At 37.4% G+C, this 19,200-nt stretch overlaps 1 protein-coding gene and 1 non-coding gene across 10 annotated transcripts in view; one reads left to right on the top strand and one right to left on the bottom strand.

Moving 5' to 3' along the window:
* Positions 1-19,200, bottom strand: part of eys (eyes shut homolog) — a 400,588-nt gene that overhangs the window by 283,839 nt on the left and 97,549 nt on the right. The window lies entirely within an intron of this gene.
* Positions 16,067-16,138, top strand: trnaa-cgc. The gene has a single exon. It is a non-coding gene; the product is annotated as a tRNA-Ala (tRNA).

Raw genomic sequence — 19,200 nt, 5'->3', positions numbered from 1 at the left:
ATGAGTGTGAGTGTGTTTTACATTTAATATTTAATTATTTTCTAAAGATATGATCTATTTAACTGTTCTACTTATTTCAGCAGACTTTAACAAATGTCTTCATTCCTTCCGTCCTTCATTCATTCACTCCCTCGATATGCGGAATTGTCAAGATTTTCTCCTTTCAAGAGAAATTACATTAGTATTGCTAGCGTCGGTGATGGCAGGAAGCCCCAGTGATTTTACGCATGCACAAAAAACTAAATCTGAGTTTTACAATGCACTACAAATCGTATTTCCGGTACTGAGTGAATAGCCACAGAGACACAAACTTGCGGCCCGCCGCTTGATGAGTTCCCGAGGGAATTCAGATTTTCGCACACCGAAACCAAAAGCACTGTACCCAAAAAGTCTGCTACGAGTACATGTACCGTTACATCCCTAACTCGTATGTACCTTTTTTCCATAGAAAAATATGATACAGTGAATCATCCATGAAGTTACTGAGCAATTTAGAACTATAAGACTGGATTTGGACTGTAATTAAAATCTACAGTCTTCTACAAAGGTTTAGGAGCACGAGTTGCATGAACAGTTTTACATTTAAGCGTCTTTCACTGAACAGCACCTCAACAATGATGGAACTGTAATGAATAGACATTTTGTTTTACAATTCCCCTGAAAACTAGAACTAACCCTGTTTACAATTACATTTATGGCATTGGGGAGACAAATTTATTCAGAGAGCATTAGGTTTCTATCAATAATTATCACATACTAATACTATTTGTCTAATATTGTAATAAAACGTGTGAAATGAAGTACTGATAAAAATCTATGACTAGTGATTCAGCTGGTCGGATATCAAGCGAAAGTACTTTCCAACGCCTTGGTGCCAGATTTCTAAAGCAGGTCTTCCTTGTAACATTAAAAATGGGAGCAATCCATCACTAGTTGAGGATGGGAGGGAGCATGGTTCAGTGCAGGGTGGGATGAGTGTTGTGGTGCAGGCGGGTCCTTCTCCCGGTGTGTGTGTTTTCATCTTGAGTTCCCAGAGCTGTGACCTCAAATCCACTGGGATAACTGAAATACTGACTGCACAAAAGGGATTCCGTGATGATCTCAGCTAAAAAGTTGAGTTTATTATAACAGCAAACTGCCTGTAAAAGTCCATGGTTCCGGAAGGAATGTGATGGTCTGGTGTTCACATACTTTTGGGAATACCTACTTATACTGTAGCATTTTAAGGCATTAACATCATTGATCCGACTAATCATTTATAATTACAATAGGATAATATCTGGATTAAGTGGCATTAACTTCAAATGAATGCATGATGTAAATAAATGTGAATCCTGTTTATTTTCTGTGAGGAATCTTGACCCACTCTTCTTTGCAACAACTGCTTTACTTCTAAAGCGTTTGGGAATAAAGAGCTCTTTCTGCCAACTTCTCTATTTGACTAGGCCTCTCCAAAAATGTCTTTTTTTACAAGTGAAATTGCTTCAAAGGCATTTCAGCTGTTACAACTGTTTCGCATAATCATCCTGCTGCATCATCCAATTACACTCTAGCGTTAGTTCATATAAAAAAAATTCGGGCAGTCTCCGACTATATGCTTCGTTAAATAAAGTCGCTCAGGTCATTCTGCCATCACTCTGTCAATGCCATGTTCTTGGCAGGCATAGGGAGATTTGCACCCTTTAAATGGTTTCAATTTTGGCTTGTCTCCCCATAGAACATTTTTCCTATTGTCCCAAAAGAGTCATCCAAAATAATCCAATCTAATTGTGTGCTTTGTTTGGAGATGTGAAAGAAGTCAGAGGAGAATGGCCATGCTTGAGCTGACAGGAATGCAATTGTAACTCCTTGTAACTACCTGCTAAGCAGAATAGCATCTCTTTGGAAGCAGAAGGGTGGTTTGTGAATGGAGGGTGGCTCCGAAAAATATTCCTTTTTGACAAACCCCTGGACAAGTGTCCCAAACATGCGATTTGTAACAAAAATTGACAGGTAATTGTCAGGATATAAATAACAGAAATTTAGATTTATAGCATTTGGTGGACACTCTCTTCCAGAGAAACTTCCAAATAAGCAGATGAGTGGTAATTTGGTGGTGCTGGGATTTGAACTCATGACCTTCCAATCCACAAAGTTCCCACCTCTTAAACCAGCCAAAAAATATACTCTCAGAGAAAACACCTCAGTAAAACCCTGAAAATGTGCATTTCTTCTCTCATTCTGGATATTTACTGAAGGTAATTCCTTTAAGAATGCAGTGAAAAGATTTCCTAGCATTCTGTTTTCCCTCCACATTCAATTCAGAAGCATGTACTGGGTCATTTTTCATTGGTATGCCTGGACCTTGGTACCCCAATAAGTAGCTGAGATTAACATTATGTAACAAGAAAATTGGAATAATCAGACACTGATTGCATCAGCACTCGCAAGCCAATCCCTCGGGGCAAATGCATGCATAATCCCCTGGTAGGTCAACAGAGGGGTAATTATTAATGCAGACAGCTAGTTTTTTTCCCTTCCAAGGGAGATCCTGCATTCTTTTAAAACAAATAATAAAAAATTTGTGAAAACACTTGTTTAATGGTACAGTAATGCTAGTACATGATCTCAGATTCAGCTGCTTTTTGTTTTATATATATATATATATATATATATATATATATATATATAAAACCATGTTTTGCTAGCACTTCATGGCTTGTGAGGAAAAGGATCAACATTTTATGCTCCGACAAATGTATTCCAGTGCATGGTCATGCTACATAATGACTATCATTAGCTCTGTCACAGGTGGCTGTAGCCATGGGAGCGCCATGACTAATGCCAGACTATCGGTGTCATTGGTGCAGGACGAATTGTCATCAATCCTCACGCTGACCATGGAACCAATTTCCCCTTCTCGCCATGTCATAAAATTTGACAATTATTCCGGCTTCATTAATAATGCATAACAGCCCTTGTCTGCAATCAAGCCTTAATCAGCATTATGTCTTGCAGGTAAGAGGTGTTGATCGAGCCAAGAAATTATTGGCGAAATGGCAAGGGTTTATTTTCCGCCTTTAAATTGAATGATGTCAACGACTTAAGCGAAATGACACCGTGCGCTGTTTGTGTATTGCTGAGACTTTGGGTTAAGAAGCAGGACTTTATTAGAAAGAGTTTGCATATTTGTTGTAAAAATCTACCCAAAGTGGTTAAATAGCATCGAAGGACTTTCCTCTGCGTCACTCACAATGCAGCACTTTAGAGTAAGTAATGAAAGGTTCGGTTAGTAATATGCCAAGTAATGTGTCTAAGTCCCCGGAAGATTTTTGCCTTGGTATTGCTTTAATTTCCCTTTTGCTATATGTATCAGGGGGTTTAGAAGGAAAGAGCAGACATTTGGACATGACAATCGATTCGCATCAGTGTTGATTTATCTCGCAGAGCAGGCCGTCAAACACAGAACTGGATCATTATCAGTGTCCCTTTTGCTTTCTTGAATCCCACAGGCAATTAGATTTTGGATGACTGTTTTTCGACTCAAAATAAAGCTTGACAGAGCTGTTACAGATTCAGAGAACAACGGGGTTTTCCGCATACCCAATCGTTTAATCGCGTTTTATAAAGGTTTTATACACGCTCTCTTCTTGGGACTTTAAAAAAGGCAACAAGTCCAGCCAAGAGTAGATGATATCATAAAAGAGGAGGTCTACACACAAATAAGTACACAGACAAATCTGTTTTTCAGGGTAAGACCGATGTTCTTCATCTGTCAAACACGCTTGTGACTACAATAGTATTATATTTTTTCAACAGAATCAATAAAATGTGTTCAAAGTTATTTACAATATGCATCCTATGGCCAGTGGCCAGCCACACCGAGGCACTGGCGCTTCATCAGTTCTGCATTTGACCAGACTAATGGTACGCCGAGCCAAGGTCAGCACAAATAATCTCACACCGTCGTTGGTTGCTCCCACTTTATCAATTGGCATAAGAGGCTGACGAGAAAGAACAGCCATTTCACATAAACCACGTGCCAGCAGTGACACTGGACATTCACGTTACCATCCCAATGCTAAAGTGTACCACAAAGCAAGATATATATGTTGCAGTCATTCAGGGTTGCTCTTAGCCTGTTCGGTTGCACCTCCACCGTTTGGGAAGTCACAGCTAAAAATGACCTTGATAATGTAAAATGGTAACAGATATCTTTGGAAAAAATTCTTTGGGCTTTACTATCCATCATCCAGAGTCAATAATGATCTATAATATATTAATAATTGTATAATATATTTCGGCTTCTCCCATTAGGGGTCACCAATGGATCACTACACCCCCCTGTCCTCTACATCTGCCTCTGTAGACGTCTTCCTCCTCTCCTTCTCCTCCTTCGGCCAACAGTAGTCCAATTTTCACCGGTACCCTGTTGGCTAACGATACCTGTGGCGGTCGTTGGTAACCCGGGCCTCGACCGATCCAGTATGAAATTCTTATTCGTGATCCGCATGTTTGATTTGGCACGTGTTTTACGCTGGATGCCCTTCCTAACGCAACCCTTCCCATTTATCCGGGCTTGGGACCGGCACTAAGAGTGCACTAGCTTGTGCATCCATAATGGCTGAGTTAAATAATTAATAATAATTGTATAATATATATAATCATAAAAAAAGATGTTACAGATGCCAGAGTGCCTTAAAAAATCAAAAACGTTTTGTTTGTGTTAATTAGCTTGAGTTATCATTATGGGCAATTTAAAAAAAAACAGTTTCTATCAGTCAACTTGAAACTCCAAATGAGATTTAAAATACCTCGGGTTTGCTAATTTTAAGTAACGTAAAAACCCTGTAAAAGCTCTTTCATTTATTGATCAGTAAAAGAGTATTTGAACTCATCTCTAGCAAGCACAAAGAGAATCCATAAACCGAGAAAAACAATTGTAAAACTCTATATGGATTCACTTGTAAAAGTCGAAACAAATCAAACAGAAGTGGAATTGCTACGTTCGGACCTGCCTGCTACACTGAGTATGTGAACACACCATGGTTCAAGTCAAGACAACGAAACAATGCTTTGTGAAAAAGTCGAAAGCAATAAAAATATAATAGAGTTTTATTTGACTAAAGGTTTTTTTTTTCTTTCAATGAACCCACAAAACCAGACTTTTTCATATGAAGGCCCAGTGATGTTTGTAGAGAAGACTTCCAGAATTTTGATCCACCTGAGGATACGTTATTAACCTACTGTAAGTGTAAGCATGGGACAGAGCGACCAAATACAGCCACAGAAACGCAATCATGATAGTAGATTGGAGCCAAAGGTTGTGAGTTCAAATCCCACAAGCAATCCCACACCGAGCTACTACTTCAAGGCCCCTGAGCAGGGCCCTAAACCCCATAGCTGCTCAATTGTATGAATGAGATAAATGTCAAATCAAGGTGCAGGCAAAACAAGCAAAACCGTGCAAAAGCCAAAACCTACCAACAAAGACCAAGATTGTGCTGTCAACAATTTCTTCACTAGAAGAGAAAATGAAAACTTATATAGTGGTCATGTTTTAAATGGACCATGGAAACCGAAAGGGGAGGCTCGTGACATCGAATTTGATGGGCCTGATGATGTCTAGGTGATCCAAGTTGCTAAAAGTGAATAAGGCCCAAAGGCTCTTCTCTGTTCTGGCACCAAGGTGGTGAAATGAACTTCCCCTAGATGTCTAAACAGCGGAGTCCCTTGCTTTCTTTAAGCGACGGGTGAAGACCTTCCCCTTCCTGAAACACTTAAACTAACACCGTCCCACTTTGCTTTGTTTAAAAAACGAAACAAAACAAAAAACCCTCAACAGAGTTGTAGGCTGATTTTTCTTAAGTTGTAATCTAGGGTACCAGTGTTACATTATTCATTGCTAGAGACTAAAAGCACTTTTGTACGTCGCTCTGGTCCAGGGCGTCTGCTAAATGCCACAAGTCTAAACCAGGGGTCCCCAAACTACGGCCTGAGGTCTGAAAACGTATAATAATATTTGGAACAGCCTTGTGAACAATGCCAGAGACATATTTAAAAAATGTTATTTGAAATATATGTTTTACCAGTATCCATTTAAAAAACTTTGATTGACTAATTTGTAGTATGATCCAATGTAGCTATCAGTAAAATCCACTACTAGTCGACCTCTAGTTATTAAAGTAGCCTAATTATTTAGCAAATTCACCCACCAACCAGATGCACGTTTTAATGCAGTAGCAATGAATATAAAACGATTTCATTATGATACTAATTTGTTCTTTTAATAGGCGACATATCTCTTGAAAAGCAATGCTCATTTGTTTGTAAAGAGAAAAACAATTATGAAAAAACAGTTCTGTGACCCTCACAGAACAATAATTGGGGACCCCTGCTCTAAACCCATAGCAGGAATGTATTTTGATCAAACAATTATTGCCTTGACAGCTCGTATTTGTTTCTGTGACAGCCAAACACTACGAAACATTCCTAATGCAGATGTTTCCTCAAAGTCAGGCCACATTAACGAAAGACACGTTGCGACATTGGACATGTCCTTGAGATGGCCGCACGGGTGGATTTGATTTCCATAAGAAAGCATGGGCATCTCTCATTTTGATGTATGTCATAGAATAAGTGCAACTAGAGTAATGAAGTTGTGGTTATTGATATTGAGGCATGAACCACTATAAAAATCTGGAGATGATGTTTTCATTGGGCAAGGTGCTGTGCTGAATAATGATATAAATGGCAGGCTGTTCTTTTTTCATCTTGCATAATTCCTCCATCATATCAAAAAGCCTTTTAAAGGGCACTTTCACATAGGCATTTAGCCTGGATGAGCCATGTGTTTAACCCTTTGCTGCGGTTCATTACAGCAGACGTGAATCGATTCGCAATTAACACAAAGCCAAAAAAACCTGGTATGCGTTATAAGGTTTTCAGTACACTTTCAAACAAACCCTCTGTATACTAGGGATATCAGTACATGTACTTTCAGTATTCATACTGAACCGTTTCGGTAGGAACATATTAAGTGGTGGACCGCAAGTTTGTTCAGTCTCCGCCTCGCACTTTCACTGTTTCCCGCCACTTTTACAACAGTCCAACAATATTGACTCTTTTGTGTTTTATGTCCAGCTCCAAGAATTTCCCTTAAAAGGAGAAAATCCTAATAATTCTGCATTTCGAGGGAGTGAATGAATGAATGATGGTAGAAATTAAGGCATTTGTTAAAGTATGCTGAAATAAGTAGAACAGTTAAATAGATCATATCTTTAGAAAACTTAATATTACATGTAAAACACACACACACACACACACACACACACACACACACACACACACACACACACACACACGTATATATACATCTGTATTCCCCAAAAAAAAAAAAAACCTATTTAATTTAATATTTACAAGTTAATAATGACAAGCAATTTCATGTGCATTTCCCCCCCTGAATTAAACCGAACCGTGACTTTAAAAGCAAAGTACATACCAAACCGGGAAAATTTGTGTATCGTTACATGTACATGTTACATGTAAATGTATGCTGTAAGTATATTTTAATGGTGGATGCAAATTTAGTGAGGCAACAAAGACAGAGACTATATTCAATTCTGTTCAATCCAATAAAATAGTCCTTACTTAATAAAATTCATAGAGAATAAATTATTTAGGGGTACTTAAAGTACTCAAATTGGAAAATGGATTAAAAAAAAAAAAAATATATATATATATATATATATCAGAAATCAGTTGAAGTCCTTTGACAGTGGCTCCAATGTTAAATGTCATTTTCCATGTCATTTTTCTCACATTCCTCTTTGAAGATCCTTTTGAACTTGGGTTAAACGTCAAGCTACACTACGAACTTGAATATATCTACTGAAGTTCCTGCCCCAGCTCTGGTTGGATCACAAAAGAGCATCAAGTTGTCCTGAAGAACCACTTATATGTTCACTTTTTAGTATCAATTCTGCTCACTGTTGTATTCGAAGGTGAAACGTTGCCTTGAGCTGTAGTCCTGACCAGAGTTTTTCAAATTGTTTGATCTATTTATCTTTTTTTTCTTTCTCTAACCTAGAAAATCCTCCCTGCTGCTATGCTGCCACCAGCATGCTTTAACAAAGGGATAGATCATAGTCAGGTGAGGTGACCTTGGTTTTCTCTGGATTTTGTCCATGTCTAAGTGAACAGTCATGAACATTTCACTAAGGAGTTGGTGGTTCAACTTTGAGATGGTGGTTTTTCTAGCAGGTACAGTTTGACCTCTTAGAAGGGTTTCTCTTTGGTTCTGAGGTTTTTTCTAAATGATTTCTGAATGATCAAGGCCATGGTGTTCATTCCTCAGAGCCATGACTTGACCCAATACTGTCTACTGGAATTTCCTTTTAACCTCATGGCTTTGTATTTTTTGCTCAGCTCTGAAGCTTTTCCAGACAGAGGCATGTACTTTGTTAAATCAGTGAATGACCTGAATTAAGTCAAGATTAATGTTAATCAATAAGACTTAATAATGATAAAAGAAACTTGTCTCAACTCAAATTCAATTGTCAAATCAAAGGGTCTGACTTTAAAAAAATATATTATTAAAAGCTATTAACTCGAGTGCAGTTGTTCCAAAATGTAAAAAAAAAAAAAAAAGGTGAGTATTTTCAGAACGCTCTAACAAAATTATCAAAGTATTAGTATTGTGGTGTTTCTCGCTTCCTTGGTGTAAATGTAAAAAAAAAAAACTCAAAACCTCCTGGAAAACAGCAACTCGGAATATTTCTAGCCGTGCCGGCTGAGCTTTTTATGTAACTCAATGCTCATTGTTGTGAAAGTGTTTATAGCTAATGGAAATTAAATTGCTTCTCATTCTTTGGAGTGCTCAATAAAATAACCAGGCTATTCCTTTCATTTCTTTAGAGTGAAAACAAGAACTCTTGTAGCACCTTGCGGAAGTTTATAGCTGATAAGAAAAATCATTCGGGTCAAACTTGGGGGGGAATTTCTGCACAGCCTATTCGATTGCATGGATGTTTCAAGGAAGGTGGAGAGGAAGCAGGAGAGGGCAAACAAGCTCAAGGACCTTGGATCTTGATGCTGTGAGGTGGCAAAAGCAAAAAACCCCATCAACCTGGTTTTTATTTTTAACAGATTTATTAAATAATTAGCAAAAGATGCACAAAGAGATGCAAAAACAGGGTATGCAGTATCTGAAGCGCATATCGGCAACATACATGGGGGGTGATATTTGTGCATTTGTGGACATATAGTGCATGTATATATATATATATATATATATATATATATATATATATATATATATATATATATGTGTGTGTGTGTGTGTGTGTGTGTGTTAAAAAATAAATAAAAACATAAAACAAAAAAAAAGAAAGTAAATTTTAATTTAAAATTCTATATTGAAATTCTGTAAATTGTTAAAAAATTCAACCAGCGTTAATTTTACATAGTAAAGTGTTATTTCTAAAGCCTATACGCATCTCTTTCCTCGTATAATTATGTACCTTCTGTAATTCATTTCTCTGACAAAATTTCTCCAAGTCTTGTTAGCAAGGCCATAAACTGTTTCCAGAATTAGACGCTGTTATGTCTGCTTTATGTTTTATTAGGTAAAGCCATCTTTTTGACTTGGAGATTTATGAAGCCATTGATTCCTTCTCGAGCTCTTTTTGTGCAGCCCGGTATGTTAATAGGCTCATCTGCGCCTCGGAGGCTCGGTGTGGATCATCTGATCCATATCGCATTTTGTCTGGCCTGGCAGCATCGCTAACATTGAGCCGCTGATGGATGAGTGCATCGATGCCCTGTGTTATAAATTAAACAGCCACCCGTGGTAAGAAATATTCGCTCGATGTCTGCGGCACAAAGTCGACCGGCGCGTGTTGCGTGCCAATTGAATAAATTACAACATATAGTCACAGGTCTTCATGTGTTAAAAATAAAAATGGATCAGACCCTGGTGTCAAACAAGCGTAGTCATCGCAGACATCCGAGCCAATTTAGAGTCACGAGCCTGCTAAAACTTATTCAGACTACCTACACTGAGAAATAGAACAATACATTCGAATGATTTAAAACACCTACATGCTGATTAAATCTTCTATGGAAGTGACCAACAGACAGAACGTGCTTTAGTGAAATCGTAGCAGCAGTATTTAATAACTAATTGCTCGTGCAATTCACTGTGAGGTTAATGTTGCATGAAGGAATGTCATACTTACTGTGCAGCCTTATTCAAATGGGACTCGCTGACCTGACCCAAGGCAGCGAGTTACTTTCATTAGGCGGAAAAAAATTGTGCCAGTGTCTCAAAAAAGGAAAAAAAAATACACAATTAAGCTGGCGCAAGCAATGGTATCTATTGCCTAATGCTTCTACGGTACCTATAGGACATGGTTCATAATTACCAGAGGAAAACGGAAGGGTAATAAATCAAGATGTGATCCAGATAGCGTTCCGTCGTTGTGATTAAAAGCATGATTGTGTGCAAACAAATGATGCAAACGCATTTCGTGGAAACTGATAAAAGGTCAGAATGTAAATTATTTGCAATCGTTATTGCGGTATTGCATTATTTGTGTAGATTATGCCAATGCAGTTTGATCAGCTGATTCTGAAAATATGCCTGTGACTGACAAAATAACTATAATGGTACTATAATGAATGGACATTCGGTGTCACCCAGATGAGGACGGGTTTGAGTCTTCACAAGGTTTCTTCCTCATACCCTCTCATGGCGGTTTTTCCTTGCCGCAGTCACCCATGGCTGGTTTAGTAGGGATTTAAAGATAAACCTTATAGGCACTAAATTGATAGATTCCACCTTAAAACTAATGTCCATCGTTAAAAACGCTATACAAATAAAACCAAAGTAAAAATAATGTACACAGTTACACAACCACAACATTATAACACTAGCAATTATACCAGAACAAAGAGCTTCTCTAGCTTCTTTTTTTTAGCATTGTGATCCAAAGTGCGTTTAAGTCCATGGGCATTTTAGTCGACTTTGAAGCCCTATTTTAATGACTTATCACCTACTGCACTACTACCCTCAACAAGGATGAACTGTAATAAATGTGCCACCCAGATGAGGATAAGTGCCCTAATTCCTCTCAAGGTTTCTTATTCTTGCCATCTCATGGAGTTTTTCTTTGCCACATTCGCCACTGGCTCGCTCATTAGGCATAAACTTACAGTTAGAACAAACGTATACATTCTTTATTACCACTTCATCTGTGTAAAGCTGCTTTAGAAAAATGTCCATTGTTAAAATTGCTCTACAAAATATAGGAATTTCACATGCTGCTTACAGAGCTCATTAATTCATCAATTTATATATTTATTAATAAGATATAATAAGCCTGTAGTATTTTGTTTACACTACTACCCTCTTTCTCTGTAACAATGTATATACTATACAATTTTTGTACTATTCAGATAGGTTGCCAAAAAATCTGACTTTTTTTCTTTAAAATCTTGTAAGAAAGCTTCATGTTAGGTTTAGATGTGTGTGTTGGAACTGTTATATCCTGAAGAATAAAACAAACAAAAAAAATTGAACACAGCCAAAAGGTGTTTCATACAGTCTGTTTAGACAGTTTATCAAAAGCAGTGAATATACTAAAGGTCAGGGTTGCCATGTTTCAGCATTATTCAACACAAATTTGCAAACCAAAGCCAAAAAACCCCCCACATAAAACTATACCAAACGGTTTTAACGAGATGCTCCATAAACAAACAATACTGACTGCACAGTGGCACAGTATTGTAGAAGTTTTTAACCTCTGTTTTTAGATATGTCACATGTATAGTTAGATACAGACCACAACCAATTCCAATTTAAATACATCTTTAAACCGTTAAACAATGACACAAATGTATGAACAAACCAAATATGTTTCTTTAAATTTTACCCACACCAGACCATGGAACATTTCACCACCACACGTTGTACTGTCTCTCTGTTAGCTTACATAGACTGCATAACTTCTTCTGCTCTTCAAGTCCCTGCATGGTCTGGCCCCTGCCTACATATCTAGCATCCTTCTATACACCCAGATCATCTGACACTCACCTTCTCACTGCTCCCTTCAGCTAGACTCTGCACTGCAGTAGAAATGGCTTTTAATGTTGCTGCCCCAAAAGCTCTCTCTCTCTCTCTCTCTCTCTCTCTCTCTCTCTCTCTCCTGATTCCAGCAACTCTCGTCCCTATTTTTAAACTTTATAAACCCTCCACAGTTTACTTTACTTTACTGTATATATATATTTACTGTATATATATATTACTTTACTGTATATATATATATATATATATATATATATATATATATATATATATATATATATATATATATATATATATATATACATATATATATATATATATATATATATATATATATATATATATATATATATATATATATATATATATATATATATATATATATATATATATACACACATATATAGGGGATATATATATATATATATATATATATATATATATATACACACATATATATATATATATATATATATATATATATATATATACACATATATATATATATAATATATATATATATATATATATATATATATATATATATATATATATATATATATACATATAAACAACAACAGTATGTGCGTTTAGAGCACTGTGTGTCAGAAAAAGTGATCAGCAACACTTGAGCCCCAGAGGAAACACTTCTATCTCACCTCTTCTTCAGTATCTACACCACTGGCAAGACTCGGACTACTAGACTAGAGTCTTGCCATCTTCAGAAGTTCCCAGATGACTCTGCGGTATCAGTGACAGTGATGAGGAGTACAGGACAGTTGTGGAGAATTTTGTCACATGGTGTGAGGACAACTTTCTACAACTTCATTTGGCCAAGACAAAGGAGCTGGTTGTGGACCTGAGAAAAAAAGAAGGCACCCGTGACTTCATTCGTGGCGTCGGTGTGGAGATGGTAAAAGAATACCTGGGGGTTTACGTATACAATAAACTAGAATAGACTAAGAACACTGAGGTACTCCACAGGAAGGGTCAAAGCCACCTCTATTTATTTTGAGTACAAAAGAACATCTGCAGGACAATGCTGAGGATGTTTAATGAGACTGTTGTGGCCAGTGCTCTCCTGTGGAACTCTGGGAAAGCAGGCTGAGAGTGGCAGATACTAACAGACTCAACTAACTGATCCACAAGGCCATGCTGTTGGGGAGGAGCTAGACCCTCTTTCCTCAGTTTGAGGAGTGAAGACTCATACAACCATGATACACCACAGAGCACCACTGGAGATCATTTCTGCCTGCAGCCAGCTACATAACTCTTCCCTCTGAGTGTTACACAGCTGCTCCACCATATAGATGTTATACATTATAGATAATATAGATATAGTTATATTTATAAATTAATATGTCACACTTATGTATTGTTGATACCTTGGGCAATTATGTGCAATAATCTCAGTGCAATAATAATAATAATAATTAGTTGCATGTGCCATCTGTTTTTCACTGCTGCTACAAATTCCATTTATATATATATATATATATTTTTTATTCCTTTTATTTTATTTTTTTTACTTGAACCTTAACTTGATATTTTCTTTTACTGTGAGCAACAGCAAACCAAACAATTTCCCTGTGGGATCAATCAAGTATTTTTGCAACAAGATTCAGGAAGGTGAGAAGATGCCCGAGGAATAGAGAAGGGGTGTGCTGGTACAAGTTTTTAAGAATAATAAAGTTGATCAGTCACACCAAGTTATGGGAAAGAGTAGTGGAAGAGAAAAGGTGACCATCTGTAAGCGATAGTATGGTTAATGCAGAGGAAGAGCACCACAGGCATTATTTGCTTTGAGGATGTTGATAGAGAAGTATAGAGAAGGTCAGCAGGAGTTGCATTGTGTGTTTGGGGATTTAGAGAAAGCGTACGACAGGGTGGGGAGAGAGGAGTTGTGGTATTGTATTATGAAGTCTGGTGTGTCAGAGAAGTATGTGAGTAAGACAGAGTACATGTGTGTGAATGAGAGGGAGGGCAGTGGAGGGGTGCGGTTACAGGAAGAAGAGGTGGAGAAGGTGGAGGAGTTCAGGTACCTGGGATCAGCAGCGCAAAGTAATCGAGAGTGTGTTAGAGAAGTGAAGAAAAGAGTGCAGGCAGGGTGGAGTGGGTGGAGAAGAGTGATAGCAGGAGTGTTCTGTGATAGAAGAGTATCTGTGAGAGTGAAAGATAGTTTATAGGACTTTGGTGAGACCTGAGCTGTTGTATGGTTTAGAGACAGTGGCATTGAGTAAAAGACAGGAGGTGGAGCTGGAGGTAGCAGAGCTGAAGATGTTGAGGTTTTTATTGGGAGTGATGACAATAGACAGGATTAAAAATGAGTTTATTAGAGGGGCAGAGCATGTAGGATGTTTTGGGGACAATGTGGGAGAAGCCTGATTGAGATGGTTTGGACATGTGCAGGGGAGGGGCATGGGTTATATGGGTAGGAGAATGCTGAGAATAGAGCCAGGAGGAAGGAAAAGAGTAAGACCAAGGAGGAGGTTTATGGATGTGGTGAGAGAAGACATGCAGGTAGTTGGTTTGAAAGAGGCAGATGTAGAGGACAGGACCCGTAATGACAAAGTGAAAACAGAAATGTATTGAGTACCTTTACTCAGTACCTAGTTGAAGAACTTTTGGCAGTAATTACAGCCTCAAGTTTTTTTGAGTATGACCAACAAGCTTTGCACACATGGACTGTGGAATTTTCTGCCACTCTTCATTGCAAATGCTCTCAAGCTGGGTCAGGTTGGATGGGAAACATTGATGGATGCCACTTTTAGGTCTCTCCAAAGATGTTCACCAGTCAGGGCTCTGGCTTGGCCAATGTAGAACATTCACAGATTTGTCCCTAAGCCACGTCTGTGTTGTCTTGGCTGTGTGAATGTAAGAAGGTCAACCTTCATCCCAAACCAAATGTTGTGAAACAGGTTTTTATTGAGGCTATCACTGTAATTTGCTTCATTTGTATTTCCCTTAACCCTGACCAGTCTCCCAGTCCCTGCTTCAGAAAAACCTCATCACACCTCGCACTGCACCTCGCTGTCTGAGATCCTCCAGCACTGCTCGATTGGTACTACCTTCTCTCAGAATGAGAAGTAAGTATACCCTGGCTATCTTTAAGCGGCGGTTGAAGACCTACCTCTTCCTGAAACACTTAAATTAGCACTTTCCAACTTTGCTTTGTAGAATTTAAGAGTTACATATATTTATATTAGGTTTGAAATCTTGCGTGCCAGTGTAGATTTATTAATTGCTAGAGACTCAAAGCACTTTTGTACATCGCTCTGGAGACGGGCGTCTGCAAAATGCCACAAAAGTAAATGTAAATGTAAAAAACACCCCAACAGCATGATGCTGCTACCATCATGCTTCACTGTTGAGATGGTTTTAAACAGGTAATGAGCGGTACATGGCTTCCTGCAGACATCATTTTTTTAATTGAAACCAAAAAGTACAATCCTTTTTTTAATCAGACCAGAGAATCTTATTCTTTACAGTCTAATAGTCCTTCAGGTGCCTGTTTACAAACTCCAAGCAAGTGGATTTTGCACTGAGGAGAGTCTCTGCCTTAAAGCCAAGATCATTGAAGCGCTGCAGTGATGGTTGTCCTTTTGGAACTTTGTTCCGTCTCCACACAGGATTGTCGCACCTCAGTGATTATTGGTTTCTTTTTAATCTTTCCTTTTAAGGCACTTCAGCCGCTTCTGTTTGTGCCAAATTACTTGCATTTAAGAATTATGGAGGCCACTGTGCTCTTGGGAATCTTCAATACAGCAGCAGTTTTAATAGTGTTCCAGTCAGAATGTAGGAACATCTCCGCAATGACCAAGAGAAATAGGAGGCACCTGAGCTAATTTTTAAGTGTTGTTACAAATACTGAATACTTAATTACATGTAATGTATCAGGTTTTTATTTATTTATTTTTTTTTTATAAAAAAACATATATTACAGACATTTCTAGAAGTCTATTCGCATTTGGTAATTATGGAGTACTAGGTGTAGATTAATCCCTGGTGGTCTAGTGGTTAGGATGCGGCGCTCGCACTGCTGCGGCCCGGGTTCGATCCCTGGTCAGGGAACCAACCCCAGCCACTTTCAGTGCTGGTCCCAAGCCCAGATAAATTGGGGAGGGTTGCGTTAGGAAGGGCATCCAGGGTAAAAGCATGTGCCAAATCAAACATGCGGATGGTCTGCTGTGGCGACCCCTAATGGGAGAAGCCCGAAAGAAAGAAAGGTGTAGATTAATGAGAAAAAAATTATGTACTCCCCAAATGCACTGAAATATATATTATATATACAGTACAGACCAAAAGTTTATATATATATATATATATATATATATATATATATATATATATATATATATATATATATATAGTACAGACCAAATTTTTGGACACACCTGCTCATTCAAAGAATTTTCTTTATTTCCATGACTATGAAAATTGTAGAGAAGGCATCAAAACTATGAATTAACACATGTGGAATTATATACATAACAAAAAAGTGAACTGAAAATGTCATATTGTAGGTTCTTCAAAGTAGGCATCAAGAGAATGCCAAGAGTGTGCAAAGCAGTAATCTAAGCAAAAGGTGGCTACTTTGAAGAACCTACAATATGACATATTTTCAGTTGTTTCACACTTTTTGTTATGTATATAATTCCACATGTGTTAATTCATAGTTTTGATGCCTTCAGTGTGAATCTACAATTTTTGAAGGTGTGTCCAAACTTTTGGTCTGTACTGTGTATATATATATAAGGAATATATAAAGAATGTCTATGTAAAATGCATTGTTGTTATTACAAGTACTGCTTGCCGTAGCAATATTCTTCTTCTTTTTTTTTTTTTTTAACTCTGTCCAACAAAAAATAGTGTCAAAGCTGGAGATATTGGAAAACAGAGGAGGAAAAAAGCAGAATAAAATCTAGCAAAAATCTAATAAATCTACCGCAATGTAAGAAGCTGATCATCCTGGTAAAGTTCACTCTTATAAAGTAGCTGCATGTTTATGCAACATTCAATCACTTCTATATTTTTCTGATGGCAATAATGCAATTATCTAATGATTAAATCCAATCAAATCATTATTGTAAAACATCATTGTATGGCATCCTTACATCCATAATTCAATTAAATTAGATATTAGATTATATTTGATTCATGTCTAAAAACACAATACTGTATTATGCACTGCTCTATACTGCTACAGTACACATTTTCTATTTTTTTTTCTCCAACACTTGGACACGTTTATACGTGACTAAGCGTCTTCAGAAAACAAACTTTCTTCACTAGTATACAGCTTTGCCCACACCTACAGTATAAAATAAAAAAAATCCACATTGGCAAAGGTGCATCTGTGCTAGGAAAATAGCTCACCCTTTCCTGGCATATTTGCTCACTCAGCATTGATGATAATCTCATAACACCAATTTAAGTAGATTTTTCATAAGGCCAATAAAACCCCAAATCTTATCTACCGCTAAAATCACACCAGATGTGGGGGGTAAAGAAAACGATTCTGACAGGACAGGACACCTGTTTTCCTTCACAATTAGGTTTATATGGAGTATTTTAATACACTCAGGAAAACATACACTGATACACTGATTTTCGTTCTCTGGAGTGGGATATTAACTCACACAGCGTGTATGTGAAATGGAGCGCATGTTTCTCTTGAAAGGGAAACATCTCTACGTGAAGTGCATGTCTAGTGGATCTTTATTCCACCACAACTGTGGCCTCCAAAACCGATGTTAATTGGCCCACAGCTTCGGTTCTTTCACCTGGAGCTGACAACAGACTATGTGAAAATGCAGTTAGCGTCGCCTTTGACTACAACTGCGAATTCATGAATTACTTCAGTACTTCGGTTCCTGAGATTTACATCTTTATGTGTTAAAAAATTTAGAATATTGCACACTGGGTGGCAAATTTCGGGTGAGCAAAAGTATAGGAACACGTCTTATTGTTGGTTAGAAATCTTTTGTGGCTCGTCACTGTACTTTTGAATTCTACTATTGATGAAAAATGTTTATATATTGTGTTATTGGCTTTTATTTTTCCCCTGCCCCATGGAGGTTGTTGGTGATGTCACTGTTTCTTCACAGTTCGAATAATGTTGCTGCCATCAACTGCTGCTGATTACCTTAGCTTACCTGTTTCAGGTTTGGCTGTTTGTACATATCTTTCTTTTTCACATGGTAGTACTGGCCTTTCTTATTGCTTGTGCACTTTTCCTGATCACCCACAGCTTTCTAGTCTTTATGTTGGTTAATCCATTATAACAACACACGCAGAAACCCAGGATTAAAAAACAAATGCAAGAGTTAAAATTCAGAGCCAACACTGTTTAAACTCTCAATCTACTGTAACAGTGCAATCCTGGGTAAAACAACAAACAGCTGCCAGTCACATGTTCCAAATTCTTTTTAAAAAATTGCTAAATGCCATGTTATAAGTTGTTTAACACATCTGGATGTTTATATCAGAATCTGAAATTTGGAGTCATCTTGCAGTCATCTTCTAATCTCAAACCCAAATGTCTCCAAAGACAAAATATTGAGCAGTACCCTTCCAATACTTTAAAATAGGTTCTGGTGCCTTTTATAAAAAAAGGTTGGACGTTCCTGCTAAACAGCTACACTTCCTACATGAGAACACGAACATGGCCTTAACACAAGGCACGTATTTGTATTCTCATAGCAGTTCTGACCTGGAGTCGAAAATTTTTTATCAAGGTTAGACAGAAGTATTACCGATAAATACAACATTGCTACCTGCTTATTGTTACTTTAGGATTAACTGATTTTTTTTGTTGACTAAAAAATTAATAGAGTTTTATAAATTATACCAGAATAAAAAAAGTTGGTTAGTTCATTTATACTCTGCACCAAAAGCCAGTTGTAAAAAGAGAGAACTACAGATTAGCCAATTAGTGACCAACTTTATCCTATAATAAACCTATTTACCTTGTAATACCCCATTTACCCTATAATATAACTATTAACCCACCAATACACCTCTCAATACACCTATTGATAGTATACACATTTACCCCATAATATATTCATCAACCCAGTAACTAAATAATACACCATTGTACCCTATAATATAATTATTAAACCACAGATTTG

The sequence above is a fragment of the Silurus meridionalis genome, chromosome 28 (genome assembly GCF_014805685.1).
Source record: "Silurus meridionalis isolate SWU-2019-XX chromosome 28, ASM1480568v1, whole genome shotgun sequence".
NCBI lineage: Eukaryota > Metazoa > Chordata > Actinopteri > Siluriformes > Siluridae > Silurus > Silurus meridionalis.
Note: the sequence above shows the minus strand (reverse complement) of the source record. Positions and strands in the feature narration are given on the sequence as shown.